At 43.8% G+C, this 27688-nt stretch overlaps 2 long non-coding RNA genes across 3 annotated transcripts; one reads left to right on the top strand and one right to left on the bottom strand.

Annotated features, from left to right (window-relative positions):
* Window positions 1-1284: 1284 nt before the first annotated feature.
* Window positions 1285-3809, top strand: LOC137476059 (uncharacterized). 2 transcript variants are annotated; one of them, XR_011000225.1, is made up of 4 exons: window positions 1285-1589; window positions 1779-1892; window positions 3353-3503; window positions 3662-3809. It is a non-coding gene; the product is annotated as an uncharacterized lncRNA (long non-coding RNA). The 2 variants fall into 2 exon arrangements; XR_011000224.1 differs by lacking the exon at window positions 3662-3809 and having other exon boundaries at window positions 3353-3589.
* A 14446-nt stretch (window positions 3810-18255) lies between these two features.
* LOC137476058 (uncharacterized) lies at window positions 18256-27208 on the bottom strand. The gene is made up of 3 exons (XR_011000223.1): window positions 27151-27208; window positions 20942-21048; window positions 18256-18375 (listed from the first exon to the last, which is right to left on the bottom strand). It is a non-coding gene; the product is annotated as an uncharacterized lncRNA (long non-coding RNA).
* Between the last annotated feature and the right edge of the window lie 480 nt (window positions 27209-27688).

Below are 27688 nucleotides of genomic sequence, written 5' to 3'. Positions count from 1 at the left end.
CACTCAGAAGCTCCTCTTGTGGGTGATAAGTGAATCTCTGTGCATAGTTCTGACCCTTTACATTTCTTTTCAATGGTAAATTGTTATTTAGAGAAAGGAGTTTGACAGAAGCTGTGGAATTATTGGCTGTATGTCTTAAAAAGCAAGCCAGATGAGGAACAAAAATAATTTGGATTCAAATTCTTTTACGTCCAAGCTGTGCATTAGCTCTGCTGCTATTCATGGGATCCACTAAAAATCCACATTATGGCCTTTTGAATTTGTTCGGTTCTTCTTTTATCTTGAAAAAATTTGGAACTTCAGCCTAATTAAACGCTGAGAAAACAAGAATTTGGTATAGCTTAAAATTTGCTAAGCAGACATGGAAGAAGCTGGTGCATAAACTCTTAATTATTGCCATGTGAGGACACAAACATGAGGAATATATGGAGCAAAGTGAGACTGTGGTGTTACTGTTTGGGGAAAGCTGTTGTTTTGCAAAACATTTCTCTGGATTAGGGAATAACCTGGGATGTCCTAGAGACATACCTGGGCACCAAGTCAGAGTCATGCACAAACACATGGCAAAGGACTGACTTGCATTTGGCCCTGGCCACTTGCTTTTCCATTTGCACAGCAAGACAGGTTGGTCAACCAGGCAGGCAAAGCACGAGGCCGTCACCTCCCTGTGGCACAGCCACGAGCTCCCGAGGCAAGGACAGTCTTTGAGAGGGCAGTAAGAACAACCAAAGCCAGATGGGATTGCAAGCTGCTGGGAAAACATTAGGGAAGGATGGGGGAAAGCTGCAGTACTTGTAAATATTATTATCTGCATTGAGTTCAACGTGCCTTGGTGTTGTGAAAAGCTTTGGCAGTGCTTTGCAGGGAATTACGTCTGCAGTGAAATGTGAGCAGATGAAAATGGAAGCAATCATGCTAAACACTCCTGAGGCTTTTCCCGTCCAAATGTTTATGTTTATGTGGCTCCTGTTTTGATCACCTGCTTGCAGCTGAGTGTATTCCCCTTCCTCCTTGGATTTTAAGGGAGCAGCAGACTAATAAAGGGCAGGATTTCTTTTCCTCCTCTGTTCTCACACCCTGTTTGGAAGATGAGTGGAATGTCCTGCAAGCAGATCTGAAGCAGGTCCCTAAGCTTTTGGGAGACCTAATGAGGGTGTCTGTGTTGTGTGTCCAGTACACACAACAGGCTGTCAGACTAGAAATGAGAGTTTTGGTGTTGTTAAAACGTGAGAAAAAACAAATTTTCATTTCCTGTCTTGATAAATACCTAACATGCTCAGCCCTGCACATTATGGTGGCCTATGCTTAGGTCCTTGGTGAGCCTGGGCTTTCCCAGTCCATCCCTCACCCTCCAACACATTTTCTGTGCAGTTAGACAGCCTGGGGCTCTGTGATAAAACAGATTTTAATGGGGTGGCGTTCCCCTCCCTGGTACACATCATCCACACTTTCCTCAGCACGGGGAATGCTCCTGGAGGCTGATATTTCACATCACCACCTTGCCATGCCCATCTATGACAAGGAGAAAATTTTAGTCGCTCGCCTCATTGGGTTGCAGACCTTTATGAACACCGCAACGAATAGCCCCGGTAAGTGGAAGATTAATTTCTATACCACCTGGCAGCAAGCTGTGGATTAGGCTGCTGTCCCTCGTGTGGGTTTAATGTTGGAGGAATGGGGCACTCAAGCACCCGGACAAACAGCCTTTTGTTTCAACAATGAGCTTCTCGGTCTCGTTAGCCAGCGCTCTTAAATTTTCATTTTATTCTGGTATGCAGGCTTGTGTGATGTGGAGAATTGCTTCAGCACAGAGAGACTGCAAACCTGTTCAATTAAAGGAAATGCTCAGATCCAGCTGTTGAAGTCCCATGAATGCCAGTACTCCTCACAGAGTAAGACCAACGCACTCTGCCCTTGGAACAGATACGATGATTTGTGCCTTAATTCTCCTGAAAAAAAGAGCCTTTGTTGGAGAGGACGATTGGGGAAAGGAGGAGGAATGCAAAGCGTGTGCAGAAAATGCCCAGTGAGACCAAGTTTTCTGCAGATAACAGAGAGGGCTCTGTAGCATGAGCCTGGTAACGAGGCACCATCAGAAGCACGTACGGTACAAGCTCCTGTTACAGCTATAGAATTGTCTTGTACGCTTTGTAAATGCTTTCCTCTCATGAAAAAACATATGTTGTGGAGTAACTTACCCTGTGCTTTCACTTCCAAGGAACAGGCCAACAAGCACAGCCCTGGTATGTGACCACACAGTGCACTATTTGTGCCTGGGCTTTCAGTTGCCTTAGTTTTGGTGACAAGTTTCTTGTAGGTGAAAGAGGTGTTGGGACAGTGTTGGATGGTCACCTAGATGTGCCAGATGTTTTTGTACAGGTCTTTTTATAAAAGCCCTTTTATATATTTTATGTATAGCTACATTTATCAGTAGACATATTATTATTTATCTAAAAATATAATATTATATATATTTATACATATATGTAAAGGGCTGTAGCTGTTTCAGTAGGTGATGAATACACTTCAGCTACAACTGCACAGCAGCTGACTCAATGCTCACATCTCAACCAAGACCTGAGTTCCCAGGACTGAGGCAGGGGAAGGAAGACATTGGAATGGCATGAACCACAGGAAGAAATGATGGGCTTCACCTGAGTGGCAGAAGCCAGGTCCCTACAGGCATCTGGAATCCTCACCCCAGAGCAGGGCCTGATAACCTCTTGGCTGACTTCAGGAACCATCATGTCTCTGGAAATGCAGTTTTCCCCACTCCTGCTGTCGTTCCCCTCTCAATCACATTTTGTTGACTGTTTAAAAATTATGACATGGGTGATTTGAAAAGATACTACAGTTTCAGCTGCTGAGGTGGAAATGGGTTTCTGACTGGCCCTCAGTAGCAGGCAGGCTGCTGCTGGCCCCTAGGCTGCACTCGTGCTATTTGTCACAGAGGCTAAATCAGAAAAGGTTGCATTTTAATTTACTAGCTGAGCCTGTGAGGTGCGCAGGATTGCACCCTGTGCTGAACTGGATAATAAAGTCTTGATTGTTAATTGGCTGCCCCAAGTGTCATTTTTAGTCAAGTATATGTCCATCTTCCTCCTTATATAGATATAAAAATATGTACACATATGTAAATATATATGTACTTATGTGTGTCTGGGTGTGTGTGTCTATAAGTACACACACATATCTATAGATACATCACTTATGTACATGTTAAAAAATATATAAATGCCTGACTTTATTGCCAGGTTGAGAAAGGGCTCTGGTGCTTTAAATCAGTGCAGAAGATGAAGCAGCTGTTGGGTCAAATCTTTGCAGCTTTTCTATTGTGTGATTCTTGTTTCAGGCAGCAGCTGAGCCCACAGGCTCTGTGCAAGAAATTTTGCTGAAGAAATCCCCTCTGCACGTGGCCAGCAGCTTGAATCAGCCTTTTCTGGTGGATAGTGAAACAGTGGAAGACCTTTGAAGGAAATTGCTACCGTGGGGTTTGTCTGTCTGTGGGGGTATGTACAGCACCCCTTGCCCCTGCTTCATCTATTTGTTGTTAAAGTGTATTTTAGAGACACATTGACAGACAGATTGAAGGAGCTACTTTGTAAATCAAAAATAAATAATTCTAACTGCATGATATGATCTATATATGGTTTTCTTTCAGGTAACTTAAAATGCAAAACCAGAGACAGTTGTGGTCCAGCTGATGAGGTGGTATATAAATCAAGGGTTGGGACACTAAGGTGAGTGGGCTGAAAACAAACACTGAATGCCTCCCTGCACTGTTCCTCTGTGTTTGGGGCAACTGAAAACATGGTAAACAGTTAAAAACAGCTCCAGAGCCCAAGCTTTACTGAGTTTTTGGTTCACTGACTAGTGGAGATCTTGCAAAACCTCTCCCATAGCAGGCTGGCAGGGTTATAAACCCAGGCTGCAATGAGAAATGTCTCTAACTATTAATAACCTTGCTTTGGATTTGGGTTTTTTGCAGATGTGCTTCCCTGAGGAGGAAGAAGGGACAGCTTGGCTCCAGGAGCTACAGTTCTGTCCCACCCCAGCTGGACATGTTCTTGCACCCTCAGTATCTCTCCTGCTGCTGTGGAGGTGTTTGCAGGAGAGCACTTCGCCATGCCTGCATCTTCACCTGCAGGGCTATGTCTGCTGGGTGGCTCCTGCAGTCACAGAAACATGCTCCTGTGTGCAGGGGGAGTGTTGGGCCACTCTTGATAGGGCTTCAGCTCACACTGAGCCAGGGCTGTGCTGTGAGAGGGAGTGGGACACAGAAAACCCTTCCAGCCTTGAAAAACCAGCGGGACTGCAGGCAGAATCCTGTTGCACAGCAGCCAGACTGGCTGGCACCCCAACAGGGCGCTTCATCCCCAGACAGCTGCAGCTGGCCATGACAACAGCCATGCTGGGCAGGGCTGGAGCACGCTGCAGGGCAGCTATGGGGGGAATGCAGTGGCACCCAGGGGTGCTGCTTCTTGCACTGCACAAACCACGCATGCTGTACGTGTGAGATACAAACCCCTCGTGCATGCCCCAAGTGCACACCGCACTGGGGACACAAACCACACACCCCTGCACTCCTGAAACACACAACACCCTGCTGCGCAGCACTTCACACTGCTCACATGGCAAGCAAAGGAGGGGTGTGCTGCAGACATGGGGTACAAGCCACATCAGCCACCTCCTGCTTTGCCAGTTCAGGTTTCCCAGCCTTTTCCTTTCTTACACTGGTGGGATTGACAGTAAGCAAAAGCAGAGCACAGCACATCCCCCCTGGGTTGTAGAGCAGAGAAAGCAGCATTCACCATCTCCATTCTTTCCTCTGCCCATCACCTTTAACTAAACACCAGATAGCATCCATAATATTTGTCTTAGACCATCTCAGCCTTCCCAAAGCACTTGTGCTGTTGACCCTCAATAATATCAGGATGCATTCAAGTCTTGCTCGAGGCAGTGCTGTGCCTGGTGGCATACACTAAGCCATGCACAGTGCTAAAGACACAGCTGGGTAGCTCGGGAGCAGAAGGCTGTTACAAGCTGGAGACTGACACTCATTTCCCCCAAATATTTAATAACAGTGGTTAATTTCAATGTCCTACCTGGGTCACTTGTTTGAAGCCAAGTAACCAAAACCAACAACAACAAAAAAGCTTTTATACCTTAGCATTATGGTACAGCAACCATCCCTCTGCAGTGTGGGCTTCAAGTTGGTTGACTTAATTCACAAGTGTCTGCTCAAAGCTCCATTTTATTTGCCAAGTATATGCACTCTTTCCCAAGTAAAGCATTCCATCTCAGTAAGGTGGTTAAAAACACACCCTCTCTCCCCTCTCAGGAGAAGCAGATGCACACTCCAGCACTCTCAGCCAACATTACCTCCACAGCAGCAAGTCAGAGGTAGCCCCCAAACAGCTCTCTCTGTGCCTGTGCTGTGGCACAGCAGATGCTCAGCTAGGGAAGAGCCAGCCTGCTCCCCTGTGTAACCCAACTCCCCCCGTGCCACAGCCTGAGTGTTTCAGCTGTGAGTGAGCCTTAGCAGGAATGCTGCAGGACAGTGCTCCTGCCTGCTAAGCATAGCTTTGATGGTCACACATCTTCCTTCTCTCTCCCTGGAGGGACTTGCATGCCCAGCAGGCAGAGACCTGCCTTTCTCACTTAACTGCTCCTGGTGCTGTTAATAAACCAAGCCTAGAGAAAAAGCTGTGTTTTGATTGATCCTGGACATAGTGACTCACCAGGTTTGCTGTGGTGGAAGCCCACACCTTAAAAAAAAAAAAAAAGAAAAATGCTATTAAGCACAATAAGCTGTTGCATGTTCTACCTCAGGGTGCAGGCCTGTGCTGGGGCTGAGGAGAGCAGGACGTACTGTTTTTGGGGATTTTCTAATTGTTTGTTTATGTATTGAGTCAGAAACAGGTGAGGGCACTCTCCTCTCCTCTGGAGTCTTTCAGCATCTGCATGTCACTCACTCTGCTCACCAAGAGCCACCCACCAAAAGTCACTCCCACCTTGAAGCTACCAGCAGCACATGTCCTTGGAGTTCACTGGGGAAAAAACAACTTTACCTGCAGAGTTCATGAAATTTGGAAGCACTGAACAGCTCAGAATTCACACAAAAGGAGTGCACATCTTCAGTGCAACCAAAGTATGAAAACTATTTCCACCAATACCCTTCTGAGGTACCAATTTCATGAGTATTAACAACAGAGTGGCGCTAGGTAGTTTCTCCCAGGCCTTGTCAAAGGGAAAAGACACTGGGGATCCTTTGTTATTTCTGAATAAAGGTTTTAAATTACACATCCAGCTCCTATTTCAGAAGGGATTTTGACACCAATGAAAAAGAATGCTGTTGGTGGTAGGGGTGAAGGGGACCTGCATGCCCTGCTGGTGAAGGGTCACAGAATGTGTGACAGGTAACACAATGTGTGCTGGTGACTTCTCCCATCCTGAGACTCAGGCAAATCCACTGCAGCCTGCTGGCCAGCACAGGAAGCCTCACAAGTGTGGACAGGTACACTCAGCAAGCAAGCAGAGAAACCTAAATCAGGTACAATCACATCAAAGAGTCAGTTCTCAAAAAAAAGAAAAAAAATTATTCAGGTTATTATAGGTACAATCTAGCATAGCATAACACCAGCTCAGGGTGTCATGAAGTCAAAACATCTGCTGAGCTGCCACCACAACTTGAGCTTCTATGAAGGACTAAAGTTTGTATTTCTAACCTTGTGTTTAATGCATCTTAGAGGCAAGTTTCCACATTACACCAATTTATTCTGACATGTGTATGCTAAGGTATACAATACTTAATATTTAAACACACTCAGGCACAAGAGCAAAGTTCCAGAAACTGAACAAAATTGTCTTCATAGGTTATCTAGGTTATTCCCACCATTATTCTTTAGTGAAAAATACATCTACAATGGTCCCCATAGATTTATGTGCCTCCATACCTGATCCATGCTTGCCAGCTACATAATGCACTCTGTGAAGCCCCTTGTGAAGTTTGTAAATAAAGCAATGCTGGACAATCTTACTTCTAGGGACATCTTTTGTATTGTCTAAACTTACTACTTTTCTTTGGTATTTGCATTTCATTTTTCCTTCTCCTCTGATTGAGGCCAAGCAGATAATTCCTTCATTGCCCCCCCCACCTTGGGTGTCACATGTTATAGATCCAGTTGTGGATTTAATTCCAGTGATCCAGAGGAAGGAGCAGCCTCCTCGCTCTTACTTTAATGGTCAGAGGAGTCAAGCAGAAAATCCCCATATGGAGTCAGTAACTTTTATCCTGTGACCCAGGAGACGTCATTCATGTTGCAACTTGGATGGTATTTCTGGAGTGAGACATGAATTAATTACTGGAGGCTGCCCCATGGAAAGCATTCCTGTTTGTCACCGACTGCCACCCAGAGCACTGGGGGCTTAATGCAAATGTTGTGGACACAGCCACGTTAGACTGATGGAGTCCAAACTGACAACTGCCTAAAGAACTAAACTTGCCTTTGTGCATCCTGCAGGAGAATGACGGGCATCATCCAGTAAAGTCTGGTACATGCAATATTAAATTATACCTTTGCATAATCAGAAGGGTAAACCTTAGGTTGTGGGTTTTTAGGAAACCAGAAGATTTTCTACTTCTTAACGTGTTTCTGAGATATTTTAACCAGCTGCTTACCTGTCACAATACAGCCTGGCTGTACTGACCTAATCACCTCGATTAGCACAGGTTTATTCTCATTTCCATGTGGCACACAGTCATATATCCCCAACCTCAAAAGCAGTGGAGGCAAAAAGAAACTGACCCCTTGTTAGTTATTCTCAAATGAGGATGCTTGTATGGAAATTATGGCACACATAACCTGCCATCAGGGTTTAATGCACACCTTCATTTTCCAGGGGTTTACAGTAGTTTTGTCAATCACATTATAACAGTACCTTTTGCTTGGGCCCACTGTTTGAGGCTACCTCTAGTCCAGCACTCCACATGGGATGGTTACAGCTAATAAAGGTACTTTTTCTAAGCTAGCAACAGCCTTGCACCAGCTGCCTTCACTAAAAGAAAGGCCAGAAAGACTTAATTTTCCTTCTTTGTCCCCAGCATGCAGCTACGTAACATGTTCTGGAAACTTTGAATATTCGAAACAAGAGATAGTAATTTGTCTTTATGGGCTGCATCAAATGGTGGATTTAAACATTTGGGAGCATACAGAGCAAGGGTAGGAACGAGGAAACTTGGTTTGCTTCCTTGGTAACAAAATCTACAGCACAGCGGGAGAACAGAGCATGATAATTAGGGAATTACAGCTGTTAGTCACAGAAAATATGCTGCAGTTGCAGGTCAGGGACCTGAGGTTGTAGAACAGGAAGGAAAACTGTAATTTAGAGTCTTCAAGGAACTCACTGCATGCATCAGACTTCTTGCTACTTACAGCATCTCTACACCTGTTTTCCAGGTTGGAAATCAAACAGACAAGAGCAGAGATCAGCAACAAGCCACCAAGGAAATAGAGTTTCCCTAAAATAGTCAGGACAAGAACTGTTTTTAATGAGAGATGGATACTCCATCAACTCTTGTTCATTCTCCCTCTTTCTAAGCAGGACAATCAGAAGTGTGAACTTTAGGATGAGGGAGATGACAAAACTTGATCCATGTAGTTATTCTGGGAGCTAGAATGTCCGTCAAGAAGCACCAGTTGTTACAAGGGATGAAACTGGGCTTGGCTTGGAGACGTCTGTGTATTAACCCAGAGCCTTGTATTAGTTTCCTGCAAGGAAACTAAAAAGTTCCTGAAGAGAACTGAAGAATACAAAAGGAAATACAAGCTTCACACTGGATGCAACACAACTTGATTTTCCTAGCCTTCACCTTAAAAATGACAAACTCTAATCAAATGCTCAAGAACAAGTCCAACAGATACCCACAATAACATCATTAAAGTCACTCTGCCACAAGACTTTAAAAGGAGAGGACCAGCTGGTATAGTTTAAAGCAAATCTATTACTTGTGTTTTACTGTAACCTTTGATCCAGCTAAATCCCCCATAAGAAAATCCTCATTGCCATTCCACTCAAGAAGAGAATTTTTATTTGTTTATTTCACCCAGTCTCCTCCACCCTTTTTTTCCAAACTGGTCTTGTGTGAGCTTTTGAGATAATCTTTCTTCTCAAAACTTTTAGTGTGTGGAAAAGCATCTTTCTTACTTCTCTGTCCTTAAATTAAGTTGCTTCAGAAACAAAGAGCTGACTCTTACAGGTGGGAACTGGAGCATAAGGGAACTTGAGGGAACCTAAACTTGCTGAGAAACAGAAAATACACGCACCACTCCCTGAGGCTGAGCAAGAGTGACAGCTTCTTTTCTTCAGACCTGCACCTATGCTGCCCAACCACACAGCTCAGATTCAGAGGCTAATACCAGGAGAACTGAGGCCATGAGGCTCAAGGCTGTCCATAAGGCATAACAAGCTCATTCAAGTGATAATAGACAAGACTTTCAGCATTTGCTTGCTGTACCAGCTAGCAGCTTTACATCCCATCTAAGCCAAACTCATTCTTTCCATGGAAGAGCAGCTATTAATAACTTCCTACCACCCAGTCCAGCCTGCTGACCAGTAGCCAGGTCTCCCCAGTTCTCCTTGAAGTCTGGCAGCATGCCATGCAGATCAACTAATTCAAACTATTTCGGACAGGAAGATATTTCAGTGTCCTAGACCCTCAAGCTGTCCTAAGCTAGCCTCTGTTTCAAAGGAGTATTACATGATTCACTCACTGCTTTCCCTTGGATGAGGTGTCACAACAAGAGCTCAGAAGTGAGCAAAGCACCTGGGCTCTGGGGTAAAACCCTTCCCTTGGTTCTCTACCATCTCTCTGGATGTCAAACTTTCCTGACCTTGTAAAGCTCTGAGGAACAGTGAGAAGAACCTACGGTCAACCAAAGGGATAAAACATTTCTATCCTTGGTGAGCTGCTCACCCCAGAGCCTTCTCCTCAGTCAGAGTTAGGTGTCAGTCAGATGGTTTATGCATTTGGAGGCTGGGGCAGTCGTGCCAAGTGCTGGTGGAGCCTTCCTCCTTGCCCTGTTTCTGGTCAGCAGCAGACTGGCAAAGACAAGTTGGCTGCCAATCCCTACTCAGAAGAGAGCCTGTATTCTCTACCTTACTGAGACGCAACACCTGAAAGGAGAGGCATCGCTGCCATTTGGGACAGGATTTCTTTACATTCAGAAGAAATATTAGCTGAGATGCATCTCAGTCCTGTAGCCTTTTCACCAGAGCCACTTAACCATAATAATGTGACATTTGGTCTTAAAGCCTTCCAGAGGAAGACTGCAATTGGCATTTTAGAGCCCCATGCACTGACGTGCCCTAGATGCACCTCCACCCACTTGCTGGTACTTGTGCAGTCATTCCTCTAGGGGACATAAGGATTCACCAGATCTTGGTGCAATGCACCCAATTAATCTCAGTAAAAGTTTCGAGTCCAATCCTGATAGTGCCAAGTGCTTGATGCCATATTTAGAAAGCAGAATAAATAAGTATTTAAGGACAGATCCTTCCCCAAATAGACAAGAAGAGCCAATCAGCAGCTGTTTCTCTGGAAAGATTTTGCCAGCACTACAAATGCTCCATTTAGAAGCAGAAAGGCACTACTTCTGAGCATAAATGCATGTTAGATGACATTGCCACTAAATATACCAGGTGACTGTTAGCACAATTGGTTTGCTTCCAGTCTGGTTCCCCTCTTTGGTGTGGGTAGCAAGGGCATCTTAAGTGAAAAAGCCCCAAGATGAATTTAGTTTAATGACTGAGTGTGAAGGGAGAGGGGGGGACGGGGCAGGGAAGAAGGAAGGAGAACCAATATTAAGTGTGGAAACTAATACAAAAAGCTTCTGGGATATTAATAGTGTGCTGAACTAATAAGACGCAGTCAGAGCTATGAAGTTTCTGCAACACCACAGCAGCTGCTACTGTGAAGTAAGGGACTAGAGTGGATCTGTGTATTTACAGCAGTTATCTGAAAGCCTGGGCATGTAATTCCACTCAGAATCCCCACCAACACAAATACATTAAAAGCAGACTGAAAAAGCTCCTGTAAACCCATTAAGCACAATAGCTAAAGTTTCCACAAGGAATAATTCATAGCATTACAGTTATGCTCACAGAGATGGGCTAAGACCCTCTCTGGACTGAACAGAGAACAGAAGCTCTTGCTGAGAACACGATATACTGTAGCAGCTCAAATACCTTCCAACCCTCTTGACTGCTAAAAAACCCTCAGGGACAGGAATCTGTAACATAAAGAAGTCCCACAGAAGTTAGGCTAGACAGTGACTACTAAAAAACCTTAGATCCACATTGCTTTTTTGGTTTTTGATTCCTTGGGGGGTTTTTTGTGGGCTTGGGGTTCGGTTATTTAGTTGTTGGTTTTTTTGGGTTTGGGTCTTTGGGGGTCTTAGGGTCTGTCAACCCTACAGACAAGGTTGGTTTGTCTATGAAGAGATCAGACTAGGCATCCACTTCCTTCAAGTGCTTGAGAACAGGCCCAGTCAAAGATAAATCCTAGGAGCCAGGATTTGGAGCTAGAGCATAGATCCCAGCACCCACCACACCAGGTGGGAACCCCCTACATGAGCTGGTAGATGGCAGCAATTTACAGCTCACTAACAGCTCTGTGGTGCCTTCTGTACATACCTCCACAGCCTCTCTGAAGGCTGAAGAAGGCTACGAGATTGAGAACCCCACAAAGCACAAGGAAGGCAGTGCCTGGTAAACCCTACACAAGAGCTGAGGGAACAACTCAACACTCTGTCCATATGGCACCTGCCATGCCGGGGGCACACCAGGAAAACTGCAACCACAAGAGCAGCACAAATGCTGCTCTTGCCCAGAAACACCACAGCTCTGGGTATGGACCAGAATCCCACTATGGAATGAGTGAGTAAGCAGGTAACATGAATTTACAATGGATTTGAGAGTAGATGAATGTGGTCCCTACACAACAAGAGACTGGGGTCACAAACAGCATCACCATGATCCCCTTGGACTCCTCAAGCAGTACCCCGAGAGTATCTAAAGCCCTTGCCTGATTGACTGTTCCAGTGAGAGCTCTCTGAAGGCTGAACAGCAAGATAATGTTAGATAGCAAGATATTAAGAGAGGAATAAATGCCATTTTGTTAAGGAGACTTTAGAGAAGAGTGACAGTTTTGAAGACTCATTTTAAGCTTTCATCACTGGCAGGAAAGAGGAGAAGTCAGGTTACTTAAGCACTGTTATGACAATTATCAAACGGAAGAGACCAGTGACTTGAAAAGAACATTGCAGTGCAACAGCAAAATTTCACTATGCTTTTCATTAGGTGTGTCCAATTACTTCCAGTATAAATTAGCTAGACTGTTGAAAGCAGGTTTGCAGAAAATGAGTTTAATGCTATTATGAAGTAGGGAAAAAAAAAAAAAAGAAAAGAAAACAGGGAAAGATTTGTTTCCCATGAAATAGTCACAAAAGTTTAAAGCCATGTTGGAGATCTCTTGGACACTGCAGAACCTTCCAGAATTCCCATCTGCTTCACTGGAAAGATCCAGGATTCCAAGGCAGCACTTGATATTAACTTTGTGCAACAGTTCTAGGAATGAAAAGCAAGAACTTACTAGGGTCAGCTCCAGTAAAGCTGACTTCAAAGTGTGCTTTCAGGCTGCTGAGCAACTGCAGATGCAGGCAGATGGCTCATAACTATTCTACCAAATTACTCACACAAATTGTTGCTAACAGAGTCATGCAATCAGTATTACAAGCCCTCTCCCCAGTCCCACTGGGCTCGGTGACCATTCATGTTGCAAACTAACAAGTCAGCACCTTCAATTAGGCCAAAGGACAAGTAAGGAACAGAAAATAGGAGTGATACCGTGCAACTCTACCCTTGGTAGTGTGGGTTGCAGTTGTCTCTGAAAGTGTAGGCAATCCTGCTGAGTCAGACAAAATTCTCCCAGAAAAACTCATGGGTTTCTATTGTACTGTCATACAGAAAGAGAGCCTCATCCTGTTTGTGATACTCAGCTCCAACAAAAGCAGAGGTACATATATCACCCTATTTGGAATAGGGGACTTCAAAAGCAGAACACCCCAAAACCTTGTTGAAAAATGCTTTAAACATTTCCCATGTGGTAAAACTGCTCTAAGGGCTGTTGTCTGTGCTCCCAATTCAACCATTAGCTGCCTGAGCACCATGAGACTTAACACTATTCCCTGGAAGCAGAAGAACTGGGACCTGTTCTTTCATTATCAGAAAGGGACAGGGAGGGACCTACATGGAGGACAAACAAGAGCCCAAAGCACTCCTATCTCAAGTTCCCTTATTGCCTGCATTGTCTCCTTTGAGGGGAATTAACTCTGGGGAGAGCTTGGTTATTTGGAGCAGTGCTGTGACCCCACACTTTGCCTTTTGGAGGATGGGTGGAACTAGACTGGGCTCACAGCAGTGCAGGGTGAGCCTTGCACACATGACTGAGATAGGAAGAGACACTAATGAAACGTTCAGGATCTTCTCAGACCATCCTGTCATTTGGTATAAGAATCACAGAGGAAACAGCTCCTCCTTACCTGAACTGGGCATTGAAAAAACTCAAGTTCCAACATTAAATGAGCATACACTTGCTCAAGCTTGCTGGTCATGAATTTAAGCCCAATATATGATAAACTTCAGCTGTGGAGTCATGAACTAAAGTAAGTGTTCAAAGCACAAGTAAAGTAAAAGATAAAAATGTTCACAGGGAAATGGGCAGAATGACCAGACAGGAAAAACTGGGACAAACAGTTCAGAGAAGTGATATCAGCAGAATTATTTGCAATATTGAGACTTCACATACAAACACTAAAATCAGAAATTTACCCACCCTACAGGAAGATCAGACATCACATTTCTATTTAGTTCCATTTAATCTCACAAGTTGGAATTTGAGTAGATGATCATTATAGGTCACTTCCAACTTAAATACTCTACTCTAATTCTCTTCCACTATGATGATCTCCAGACAAGGGAACCTGGGCACTGTCACAAGACTGCACAACATCAGAGGATGATTTTCCCCATGTGCAACTTTCAGGTTTTTTGAAATTTTTGATGTCCCACCAACCAGAAGGAAACTTCCAAGCTGTCACAACACACCCATTCTAATAGAAAGTTATTTTATCGCTTTAAGGTCTACACAGTGCAGAAGTTGCAGGAACAGAATTGTTAATGGAAAAAAAAAAAAAACAGATTTTTTTTTTTATTCTTAGGAATAACAGATTCGAGCATTAAAATTCAAGTTCACACAACAAGCATTGGCTAAGAGGCAAAGGTGACAGTAAGGTGACGTTTACTACTACACTCATTTCTGTCCTTATCTCTTGATTCCTGTAGCATCTTTCATTTGATTGTCTAACAAAGAATCAGAGGAAATAATGAACTTTCATCCCTTAAAATAATTCCTACTGAAGAGCAAACTGTTCTTCTGGTGCTCATTTGGAATTTTTGCTAACTGCTCCCATGATGTGGTGAAATCCTAAACGATACCAACCAAGCTCCACCAGATTTTTGGAAGCCTTAATTCAAGAGACCTTGCAACACCCCCGTGTGGTTAAAAAAAGGATCTTGGCTCATGCCACCCACCACTGAAACAGACACCCTTAGGCTGGGATGAAGCAGCTGTATGACACCACACAGCAACACTTCACAGCATTTTAGGGTAGAAAGCAATTAACCTTTGGCTGAATCCCCTTAGCTCCAAGCTACAAAAGGAGTGTTTGTTCTGTTTTCTTCTCTGGCCCCCACCTCCCCCAAGGCTGCACGGCTCTGGTGTTCTCATTAGCTCACTGCCCAGGCTGCTCTCTGGACCCTGAAATGGAGAACAACAGTTGTCATCAAATTAATAGGCTGTTTATCCAGATACTAATTTTGTTTTTTCTTGCTTCTGCTCCAGAGTAGTGGCAGCTGATTCCAGTAAAATTAGGGTGAGGTTGTAGTGCATTGTTTCTGTTGGGACAGTAAATTCACTGGAGCTGACATCTACTTGAGGCCTCAGATGTACTTTAAAGCAAATTAAGGGAATTTGGGCAAGGTCCTCTTTACAGGTATGAAGAGAGAAACAACTTCAGCTGAGGAAAGATATCTTTCAGCCCTCTACTGTTTCTTTCTGGGTTGGATTGAAATTTAATCCTATGTCTGTACTCACACAGAACCTTCATCCTCAAGTCCTGCCCTGAGACAGAGCTTCCCAGAATGCAAGTCTGACAGTGACATTGTGGAAGCCTGGTAATCCCCCCAAATATCCCTTAGATTTTTAACTCCTGAATTAGCATCCTGTATAGCACAGGCAAAAAATCAATGAATCATAAAATCTGAAGGCAGTTAGACAAAGGAATATAATCTGTGTTTGATCTAATGACTTCACTCTGAACATGTATTTGCAACTTCATTTGCTGCTTATCAGCTTCACTCCATGAGTCTTCCACACCCTTCCATAACAAAGCATGTTCCAAAACAGACAGAGTTTGCAGCTGCACCACTTCAAGCAGTTAGAGACCACTCTGACACCTCCATTTCAGTGCCCACCTCTAACACCAAGCTTTAGCAGAGATGCTCTGCTCTGAGCCATCAGAAATGGGAAGCTGTGGCTGAGACTCTGGAGCACTGGGCAAACACAGCCAGACCAGCAATAACCTGTGAACTGCAGGGGGAGGGCACAAAGCCAGCCTGACACAAGGACAACATAGCTGGAGCTCTGCTAGGCACCCTCAGGAATGGCCTTTCCAGCAAGCCTCAGGCACGGCCAAGACCTGCCTGGTCACAGGACCTGCAAGTGCACACCCTCTCTAAGTGGGCAGGAGGAGCAAGCCCACTGCGGATCCTCAGCCCCAGCCCAAAATCTGTTTTCCTACCTTTTGTTTCTTTCACCTGCATGACATGAAACTTTTCACCAGCCCTTCCCAAACAAATGTTCTCAGCTGAGGTGCTGTGAGTGTAGATCTGACTATAACTTGACACCTTCCCACTCCTATCCTGGGTCTGGTGTCATATTCAAACATGAGTGTTACATTCATCTTTTCCAGTGCCTGAGGTCAACATTTTGCCTTGGTTATCTACAGAAGAGGCTGCTGTAAATGCTCCTTCTGCAGGCAAACAAGAAGTTCAGAAAACAAAATTAGTCAAAGCAATGCTTTTCCTAAGGCCAGCCTCACTAGAGCCATGCAGGCAGGAAAGGGGAGCCTACATTAGCAGACACCCTGCTAGTGGGCTAAAGGGGAAGGAATCCATAAAACCTCCAGGCATTCCAGCAGGCTGGGTACCCAGGATCACTTTCACAGTTTAGGAAACAGTTTCATCTCAACCCCCACAAAGTGACCTTGGCAGAACACTGAAAGTTTGCACATAACAGCCATGTTTGTGCCATGAGTAATCCAGTCCTCTAAGCTAATGCTCCATTTTGCTGGTGAAACAAAATATCTTGTTATCATGTGAACTACATCACACTAAAATGATATTTATGACAATCTCCTAAGTCCACCTAACGAGATCCCTCTACCCATGGATTTTCATCATTTTATGCATCTTCATTGTCTTTCCCACATAATTCTTGTTTTAGACATTATCACATTTTCCCAATACACCAGAAGCAAAGCACACATGCTCAGGCTGAAACAGCCACCTATGCTGGATATTAAATGGGGGAGTCTCTTCGTCACAAATAACTCAACATGAATCTTTTGATTAACCACAGCTCAGTGAAAGAAGAGATATATACATATCTCAACAGCATATATGGTCTTATACTAATATCTTCCTTTTGATTTTCCATGAGTTTATTGCACATGTTCAGAGCTCATCCCATCCATTAGCAGTCCAGGGTAGAGACCCTGAACATGAACATGGCAGGACACTATTTCCTGCTGCTGACCAGCAAGGGAAGGATCAGCTCACTGGGACAGCCAGGAGTGAGAAGTGTTGCTTCCACACTTGCTCTCTTAACCAGTCAGCTGGGTTAAAACATGAGAATACTGCATTTAGGGGTTTGTAGCTAAATTGCAATTCTGTTTTTCACTAGTTTTGTGTTCCAATGTAACTACAGTAGTTAAGCTGGTAGTAACAGCAACTCTTCAAAAGAAAGCAGCTAAGCTTACACAAACTTAAGCAAGCAGAGAGAAAATTCAGGAGTCTCATCCTATAAATGCTCCAAGATGGCATATCAATGCTCTGCACTTCCGTCTCTTGAAGAAAAAGCAACTTCAAAAAGTAATCTATGCTAATTACATGAAAATTAGGTCAGGTACCTTACCTGTATTGGTCACCTTGTAGCCAGTTCAGAAGCCCTCTGAGATACAGCAGTTTCTGGAAATAAGAACTAATGAAATTGGTCAAAGAAGCTGTAACTTGAGGGATGGGAGCAGAGTGAAATATTTCAAAGTCAGTGAGGAGTTTGGACCCAGTGGAAGGGAGATGCCTGCTTTCCTAATGAGTCAAGGTGCCCATTTCTAGTGCAGCCAGACCAGGTAACATGAACTGTTTTAATTCACTTACATTTAAAAGACTGAAGAGAGAGCCCCCAGAGCCAGTAAGAAGCTGGCCTTGCCACAGATAGATGCCGAAGGAAGCAAAAGCATGAAGGACAGATTTAAGTGATTTAAGTTGCAGTATGTCTTTGAAGTTCTTGGGCCATTTGGCATTAAAGGGATCTGCAGACAAAAGGAGAAATAATGCTTTAAGAAGTGTGTGACAGCCAAGTTCATATAGCTCCTGGCTTTGCAAGTTCTCACAGAATTAAGCACATTCACATGCATTAAAGGGTGGGTGTATAAACAGACCATACCTTTGACTGCATTAATACCATGCTAATTTGTACTGATAATATTTGTGGGCAGCCCTTTTCTCCTGCCTCTTTCATGCAGACACTCCAACATAATGAACTATATTAAGCACCTCATGGGTGGATGTTTCCAACAGTATCTGAGGCTTTGCCTTCCAAAACACCATTCACTGTGCCATGAATTCAGTAGTGCAGGACCAGCTTGCATAGGCTGAGTGCTCTCCCTCACAAGGAACTTGGGACCATGGGCACAAAGACAGAAGCTGATGTGGTGATGAGAAAGTTAAAGGGGACTGACTCAGCATCAGGAACATTGCAGGTAAGGACAGGGTCAGCAGTCCCCAGGCAGTGACCTAAAACCATGGCCCAGTTTATGTCTGCCCTATGCAGATAGAGGGGCAGGCTGTGCCCAGAGGGCTGAGCAGCTGCACACACCACTCTGAGCTTCTGCAGCTTTTTGGCTGACATCATGCAACTGCAGCTTTTCAGCAGGGAAACAGGATGACTCCCGATGGTCACTCATGTCCAAGTCACTGCAAGGAAAACACATGCTCTATTCTAGTTGTCCCTGTACAAATAGTGAGCGTGGGTGTGGATACATCACTGAAACCCTGGGGCTGAAGAACAGCCCATCTAGGCTGGCTCTAGTGGGAATTTACTCCTCTGGAGCAGAAAGGAAAGGCACAGCTCAGAGGTATCCCAGAACAGTGCAGCAGGCACTCTGCACTACCTCTGCTCCCTGCACACACACACAGAGCACAGCACACAGGCTTCCCCAGCCCTTCCAGACACAAACCAGCTTTTCGCTGTGTCAAAGAGAAAGAGGGAAGCAAACTAAGAAGAAATGCACTCAGCCCAGTGTTATGTGGCAATTCTGAGTGAGAGAACGAGTATGAAGCATCCACTGAAATCCCACTGTGCAATAACTGACTGACAAGCCCCTGGAAGCTCTATAAAGTGTCCTCTCATTCTTGCCTGCCCTCGGATGGGCAGGTGCAGGCAGTAAGGCAGGAGTGTAGAAAGAAACTCTTAGCCCTCCAGACAGTATAGTCTCCAAAGCTGATATTATGGTCAAACAGCACAAGCCATAAGCCAGCCCTTCCCTGTCTGTCATCGTTCCTGCCTTATTGTCCTGGGCTTTGCTTTATTCCCTGGGAGCAGGCATGCTCCAGTTCTCAGGCACATGCCAGCAAAGGCGCTGGCGTGCTGCCCACCCTAAGTACCGTGTAGGCAGGATGGCGCCTCCGATATTTAAAACAATATTTAATATTTTACATCACTGCAGACCTGTAGATTTTCTAAATCCATGAAGCAACAGTGGATCAGCACGTGGTGTGTTAATACTGCACAAGGAAATAATGCATGAGGGGGAGAGATTAAGAGGGAGCACTTGAATTTACAGTTGGCATAAGCTATAGGGTAACACATAGCATGGGATGACCTGTTCATCCCAGGCTCCACAGTGCATTTAACAGTGCACTCCAAGAAAGAAACATACGTAAGAAAAGTCTGCCCTAGAAGCAGACAGTTTCACTTTTCTAGTTCTACCCACCCAAACCTTTGAGGAAAAGCTTCTTCAGGAACTGCTTAGGAAACGTTGTTTTCAGAACAGAGGATACAGGTCTAAACTGAAAACCTCAAATACAAGCCTGCTTCTCATGTACAAGAAAAAAATCAACATAATGGACAGGGAATGACACACTCTGGTTGATGACATACCACGGACTTCAGGATTATCCTCACAAAGCATCAGTGGATCATTCTTTCTGCTACTATTGTTACAAGTCACATTAAGGACCTGAGCAAACACTGTAGCTTCCAAGTGATTAAGATAGTGGTATAAAATGTAAGAGTTCAAGAATGGTATTATAAAGAAAATATGTTACAGTTTTTAATCAGGAAGAAGTTGGCTCAAACCAAATGGAGATATCTTGACTCTCTGCCCAGCTCTATTTTCTTGTTCAGTGATCAACTTTGTTATGAAATTAATTTTGCAGGATTAGTGGTAAGTCCTTTTTTGTTGCCTTATATTTGTCACTCATGAGGTGGCAGCAAGGATCATAATTTCATTTCCAAAACAGAAGCCTGACAATATAAGAAGAATTTGTCCAAGATGAATGGTGAGGTTCACTGACCTCAAAGTCAGGTGACACAAGGCTCAAACAAATACTGTGGTTCAAAAAGCCACCATTTGCACACCAACTGCTTAGGAGGCACTGAGAGCTAGACTATCCCACAGAGATGGGGAGCTGACAAAAACAGGGGTTAGCCTCTTTAGCACATGAGCAACCACCTCCAAAATCCAAAAGCCTTGGTTCCATTCAGACCCTAATACAAGTACAAGTTGTGCTTGCTACGGTGACTATCCCTTTTCCACAGAGTCCCTTCAAGAAGACACTGAAGATTTAGCAATGACTATTGGGTTGCAGTCACTGACCAGAAGTGACTGAGCACACCATGAACATGAGATCCAGCAGGGAGAAACATCCAATCCTTCCCTGGAACCAGGCGCTGGCAGCAGAGCAGCTTATCTCTGCACTAAAAATCTCAGCTTCAAAGAAAGCCTAAGTGTACTTAAGAACATTTAATTAATTACTTGCACTTATCCTAAACTCAAGCAATTGTTGGGCCAGGTTTGACTCAGAGAATCTGCCCAGCTTAATTTGGGGGTGTCCATTCTACCCAACCCCATTGTTCCTTTTCAGTGTAAGAAAACAAGTAACACATGCGTGGGAATTCATGTACAGGTCACTATGGTCATTCTTAACAGGTTTTCCACTTCATAGCCTTCCTTTGGTGGTCAGAACTATTTTGGATGCAGAAACTTGAATTCAGACCCTCTTTCTGCTCTGCCAGGTTCACAGGAGAGCATCAACAGCTTTGTGACACGAATGCTAACCCTGCTGTACATATGTAAAGAAGTAGGGATGCCCACATTCCCTCCCTCTTGGAGCTGCACATGACTTCTGAATTTTCCCTTGTTAATTAAAAAGAAAAAAAAAAAAAAAACCAAAAAAAACCAGACAAACAAACAAAAACAAACAAACAAGACCCCAGATTTCTTGCTGTTACTTACGGGAAAAAATACATTAAAAATACTTGGAATTGAACCAGTGTATTGGTCTTGGAACACATTCATGCTTTCTTCATTCTCTAAAGACTTGTCTGGTCCCAAATGATTTTTCCTTGCCTGTACAACCATCAAACTGAAGAAAAATAACCAATTATTTGCATACCTCTGGTTTTCAGCAGATGTCTGCTCAAGGAAATTGTGCCCATGTACTTCCCACCACTTTTCCTCTTGGAAGAGAACTGAGTACTGCCGTCGCCTTCTCTGCCTAGTCACAGTAGTGTAGCAAAACACATTTCTGAGTTACCTGTGTCCTCCTAAGTGTCACTACCTCACATGCAGTGCAACTGATTTTCTTTTTTGCACTGAACTTTCTATTTTACTTAATGGCATTTTCCTGTTATTTCTCTTTGGGACTCCCAATATTTGCTGGCTACAAAAATGCATCTAAAAGCTGTGCTCCAGAGACATACGCCTCTCCTATGACTCCAAGATTATTTCCTCTAAAATTTGATAGGGAGATGTGGACTACTTTGTAGTGTGATCCATTTCAACTGTTCTAGCAAGGTAGGTAATCCTATACTGACCCAGTTTTATAAAAATCCAGGCAATTTGAATTAATAGCATAAAAGTATAGCACTTGCCATAAACACAGAACAGTTGCTTTATTGCACTTGTCAAATGCATTCCTCTCTTTGGTCACAGTTATGGTCGAAGAATTTAACAAAAAATTAACAAGCCCTTCACAATAAAAAGGAACTCAAAAAAGTCAAAGCTGGAGAAAGCATCACATACCCTACATATTTGAACTCTTATGGTTTTTCCAGCCTGGTTCTCACTCTGAGTTCCACAAGTTTCTTGTAAGCACCATCTCTTGTTCAATACAAATTCAAGTGGAAAGGACAGCAGAGAGGTGTCAACTCTGAGAAAAGTGAGCGGATGCTGCACACAGGATAAAGATCTGCCCTATTTCTGAAACAGGAACAGAAGCAGTAGCCATGAACAAAAGGCAGACAGCATTGCCCAGGTCATTAACCTAGATGGCTCATCCTGTGCACAGCCATCTGCCCACAGCTTATCCCATATCCCAGGTATCCAAGGGGAGCCCACAAGCTGCCGTGCCCAAACACAGCACAGCCAGAGCAGACAAATCCTGCAGCACTGCTGGCCCCACACCCTCACCCTGCTGCCAAGCCTCACCACCAGGGAAACACTTCAAAAATGTCTAAAAACTTCTATTTTATAGCAGCAGTCAAACAACAGTTAACAGAAAGAAATCTCTAACAGAATATTTAGAAAACAAAACCCTTTATTTTTAAAGGGCTACAAGCAAGCTGAGAAATTCACGTGTCTGCTACCGCAGAGCAGCTTGACAGACCCAGTATAAAACAATTTACCATTTTGATGTGGCATGGTGGCAGTAGGAAGCATAATTTTATCTGTTTTTTCTGCAGTGACCTCTGACCCTGTGCATCATAATTTGAGAAGCAGCTGTGTACTCAGAGCCCCAACACCCTGCTCGTTCCTGTCTGCCGAGCACGGCGAGTGTCACTCCCGTGTCACTCCCGGTGATTAGCACAGCCACCGAGGAGGCTGCCACGGGGAAGGCCTGGTGCCCCCTGCCCAAGACAGGTGCACACCCCTGTCACATCCCACACATGTGTGCTTTGGGCTTGTTACCACTGCTGTCATCAAAGCAGACTATCGTCAGCAAGTGCAACATCACACGAGAGGCTCCCAGCAGTTGGAATTCAACATCTTAGTGGTGCCCGTCAAAGGCTGATTTTCTTCCAGAAGTGTTGTAGGAACAGTTTAAAAATAAAGCAGTGGGGTCAGAGCAAAAGGTGCTGAAGGAATCTTTGTTTTTTCCTCAAAGAGAAAAAATAAAATATCCCCATAAGAAAACCAATTTGAGGTCAGCAGTAGGGTTTCTTTTCAAGTCTGTCACAGGCCTAGTTAAGAACTATTCTTTGTATGCAAAGTATAAAAGTCATAATAGAGCAACACTGCATGAAGGTTTTGTTGAAAATTAAAAGTTTAAGAACAAAAGTGTCCAATATTTGCCAGTCATGGGTGTATTTCAGTAATCCTGCAGGCACAGGGGTCCACATGGAGTCCTGAACACTGTAGTTACTTGAGAAAGGGAATCTCCTTCACATTAGCATTTTGGCCCCAATCCAAGAAAGCACTTAAGCATGTGCTTAACTTTAAGCACATGAGTGCTCCCACCCACATAAAAGGACCACTTATTCACTGAAAATTAAGCATCTGCAGAAATACTTTCCTGTATCAGCTTCTTTACTGAGTATCTTACAGGATTATACCCTATCAAGTGACTGCCTGGAAAAAGAAAAAAACCACCACCACCTAAACAGAAGTCGACTTCAGGCAGGATTGCCAGGGGCTGCCTAAGCACATGTGGCACTTGGTTTTGGAGCCCCATGTCTTCCCCAGCTCTCACAACAGCTGCACAGCAGTGAGGAGCCTCTCCCGAGGCCAGTGTGTGTTCAGAGCTGCTGCCTCAGCCTTTGCCTTCTGGTTCTAAAAAAAGTCATATAAAAGCTATTGCTCCTGACCAAAAGCTTGCCTGCTTCTCTGAAGGCTGGGATGTAAAAGCACAGACCTGCCACAAGGCACTACAGTGCTTACATAAAGTGAGAGTTGTTGCCAGTTAACACCAACGAGGTGTTAGGATGAAAGCAGCAACCTACTACAGGCTGGTTGCTTTGTATCAATCCCTAAAGATCTTAAATTATATATAGAAGGAGGTGGTGAGGGGGTAAGGGCACCTCAGGAATTAATGTATATGGGTAGAGAGTAAGGCAGTAAAAACCAATTCTAAGCAGGTGGTGGAAAAAAATTGTGTTATGTCTCCCACAGGCATTTTTGGAAGGTCATCACCATCACAAATGTTAACTACGGTTCAGGCTCCCACAGCAGAGTAATACTCATCAATCATCCTAATTAGTTAGAAATTACTCACAGGGATAGATTAGATACTAGCTATTCCATAAGAAAAGTTCATGCCCAAACACCGTGAAGCCCTTCCAGGATGTGAGCACTTACACCTCCCTCTTGCATGCTGGATCTCCCTCCTTGCAAAAGACACGTGGGTGCTGAAGGCCCAACCCTTTCTGTAGGAGCAATTGGGGAACTGAAGGCTCAGTTTTGTGTTTCACAAAACTCTCTTGCCTTAACGCTACAAATTAACCTTAAGGTTTTCATGACTATTAAAGTGTGGAATTGAACCCAACCTGAAGTCACAGCATAAACAGCACTCATCCCAATTTAAGGAGAATCAAATGTTCCTAATTCTGCACCAAGCTGTGCAACAGGCTGCCCCTGAGCAGAGAATTTGAGTCATTTGTACAATCTGGCCACCCACCACGCAGGTTTCCTACCTGCTGCTGCACACCAAGGCACACCCTGGCGCAGGATCCAGCACAGGCACCTGTCAGCCCCTTGATTTGTGACCCTCTGACAGGGGCGGCCGCAGGCGCTCTTTACAGCCTGGTGTCACTTCTGGCTGTGTGTGTTCCAGCTGCTGTGGCAGAGAGCACTCTCCTTACCAATTCACATCAAAGGCTGTACCAACACAAACACATGAGGTTTGCATGTCACTCAGCTGTGTACTATAACAAAGGTGTGCCTGGGATGCTCCTTAACATTTCTCTTACCATGCCCCAAATTGGCATCAGCTTGTGTGAGGATTAAGATCTGAGAGACAGGAACTACCAGCCACAATGTTGGTGGGTGACTTTAAACAAGGCTTAGGAAGTGGTTTTGAATGCACAAACAAGACTGAGCCATTGTTCTTACTCAGCTTTCTATAGCAAACCAAAGGTAACTGAGGTTTCTTTGCTACCAAATCAGATACACAGACTACTGGGCATTTGATGCATGAGGTGTGGGATGAAGAGCAGGCTGAAGGGAATAAAACAAAGCCAAAGGATCGGGCATCGTTATTTTCCTGTGGCTCCTAGCTTCCTAGTTCTCCAGGGAATATGACAACCATTTCCACATCTGACTATTTTATTTTGAAATAAATGTAAGCTAGACTTAACTATTTTCTTTCCATATGTGTCTGGTAGATATATTTATCATCAAGAGATTCTTCTCCTCCTCTTCCCCCCACTTAACAGCTCTTGACTTTGTGTGGCCCCTCCATACCAGCATATTGTTTGTGCTTTTTGCAAGACTCTGCTTTAAAGTATGACATGTTTATGTAAGAGGCATTGATGGCTATCACAGGCTTCAGCTCAGTAGGGCATTTGGGATGGTGTCAGCGAGGAATGCTCTCCCCTGATTTATGAGCATGTTATAGTTATTCAGGTGGAGAGGCAGGACCTGGCAGCAAGCACCAGCATATAGATCAAATGTGTTTTAAGTTCATAGATCAGGCTGAGGTGTTGCCAGTCACCACAGGGCTGTGGCAGGGGAAACTAAGCCCTCAGTTTTTAAAAAGAAAGCAGTCTCTGAAGACAAGGAGCTGCCCTCAACCTTAAGCTTTACTAACCAAAGTCTTAGAATTCTTACAAACCCTGTCCTGCGGTTTCATGATGGCATATATGCAGATTCAGAGACAGATGCTTATGATAGCCTACAACACCGACTTACTACACCATTCTTTTTGCAGGACAAGTCTGATTCACTTGGCTGTTTCCAGATACTTAAGCACTCAAACAAAGTTCTTCAACTTTCTCCCTTTTAATCTCCTTTATTTATAATAGGTACTGGTTGAAGAGATGTTATTTTGAGGCACATGACTGAAGTGCTCATATTTACAAGTCCATTCAACTCTACGCTGTGCCCCCTAAAAAAAACTAGCTTTGGAGCATCACATGGTTCCCCAGCAGCCAAACCCCATCCCCAGTGTTTGCCAGCATCCTTTCTACTCAAGGTGCTCATTTAACATCTTCAGCTCCCAATGAAATCAGTTCCCCTCATTTCCTTCACAGTTTAAATAGCTTTGCAGTTTGCTCACATCTGCAGTTTGCATCTTTAATTAAGACATTCAATTTCATATTTCCCTTATGCTTTTACACCTTCCTCTGGTGTTATCAATTTGGCAACACAACTCTGTAAACCTGTTCATATAGAAAAGCCTATGATGAATTAATATATCTTCCATGAAGTAAAAGGAGTCTAAGTCCTTCCATTTTGTAAGGAGGAGGGGAAGAAAGGCAGAAAAACAAGTGCTCTTCAGCATTTTTCAAACACTAAAGAAATTTGGCAGGCTGAGAGAGTTGGGGCTGTTCAGCCTGAAGAAGAGAAGACTCTAAGGAGATTTTATAGAGTCTTTCAGTACCTAAAGGAGGTTTACAAGACCTGGGATTGGACTTTGCATCAGGGCATGGGAGGAATGGTTTTAAAATGAAAGAAAACAGATTTAGATTAGATATTAAGAAATTCTTTACCATGAGTGATGAGACACTGGTACAGGTTGCCCAGAGAAGCATGGATGGCCCATCTATGGAAGTGTTCAAGGCCAGATTGGAGATGGGGCTCTGAGCAACCTTGGTCTAGTGGAAGGTGTCCCCCCCTGCTCATGGCAGAGAGGATAGAATGAGATGATCTTTAAGGTCCCTCCAACCCAGGCCATACTGTGATTCTAAAACTCTTGCTGCTGCTTGAGTGAAGCCAGCGAACATACTACCTCTTTCTAGAAGAAAGGTATGTACTTTACCCATAAAAGTCTATTTGATAATTATGTGAGCCTTTTGCTGCTGCTCTCACAATGCCAGTGAAGGTAACTTGGCACACATGATTTCAAGTTAGGGAGTTACTTTTCTCAACAGTGAGCATACAAGTGATATTACACATCACAAGGAAGTTTCTGATTGTTTATGTTGTCTTGACCAATTCAAAAGTCCTATTCACTTTCCACGAAGGAAGAAAACACACACACAAACACACACATTAGGGTCAATAAACAGACTCAGAATTCAGCTCAAACCCCCCAAAACACAGCCAGAAATAGCTCAATGTATAGTTCTATACATAGCAGTCACACACACTAATAACCTGCACATGGCACATTCAACCATTCCACCCAGGTTTCCAGACAAGCACTTCATGTTTACACAAATACAGGGTGGTTAACTTCCAGACAGGCGCCACTCTGACAACTACAGAGAATTGCCAACATAGTCAAAACCTTAAAGAGGTGAAGAATTTTAAACAGACTCATAATGCAAGACCCAGAAAAAGACTCAAATCTTAGTGCATTGGAACATACCTGACTGTTTTTCTGCAAGATCTTCATCTGCCAGGGATAAGGTTTTGGAAATTATTTTATATACACAGCTACAAATCCAAACCAAATCAAGCTTCCAGTCAGTTACATTGTAGGCATAATAAGAGGCACCAGTTACCATATTTCCTTATATGCAAAGAAACCCAAACCCACCAAAAAAACCCCAACAAGCCAAACTGCCATTTTATCCTTCAGAAATGACCTTGTATTGATTATTTATTACTTTAAGATAAAAACACCTTTTAGAGGCTCATTGCTGCTCTATTAATTATCAATTGTAGACTCTGTTAACTGTTAATTATAGACCAATTCTTCTCTTTCCTCACCTCCAGAAGAAACATTTCAAGAGGCAAAGCCTAGATATACATTAGATTGCACGGGCTATCCCGCACTGATTGGAGTGAGTAGAAGCTTGTTCAAGTGTCATTCTGGTTTGTTTGATTCGCTCCAGTTTGAAATGCAAATGAAAAGTCAAGCTTGAGTCCCAGCCATTCTAAATTCTTCTAAATATTATCTACCA

The sequence above is a fragment of the Anomalospiza imberbis genome, chromosome 6 (genome assembly GCF_031753505.1).
Source record: "Anomalospiza imberbis isolate Cuckoo-Finch-1a 21T00152 chromosome 6, ASM3175350v1, whole genome shotgun sequence".
Classification (NCBI taxonomy): domain Eukaryota; kingdom Metazoa; phylum Chordata; class Aves; order Passeriformes; family Viduidae; genus Anomalospiza; species Anomalospiza imberbis.
Note: the sequence above shows the minus strand (reverse complement) of the source record. Positions and strands in the feature narration are given on the sequence as shown.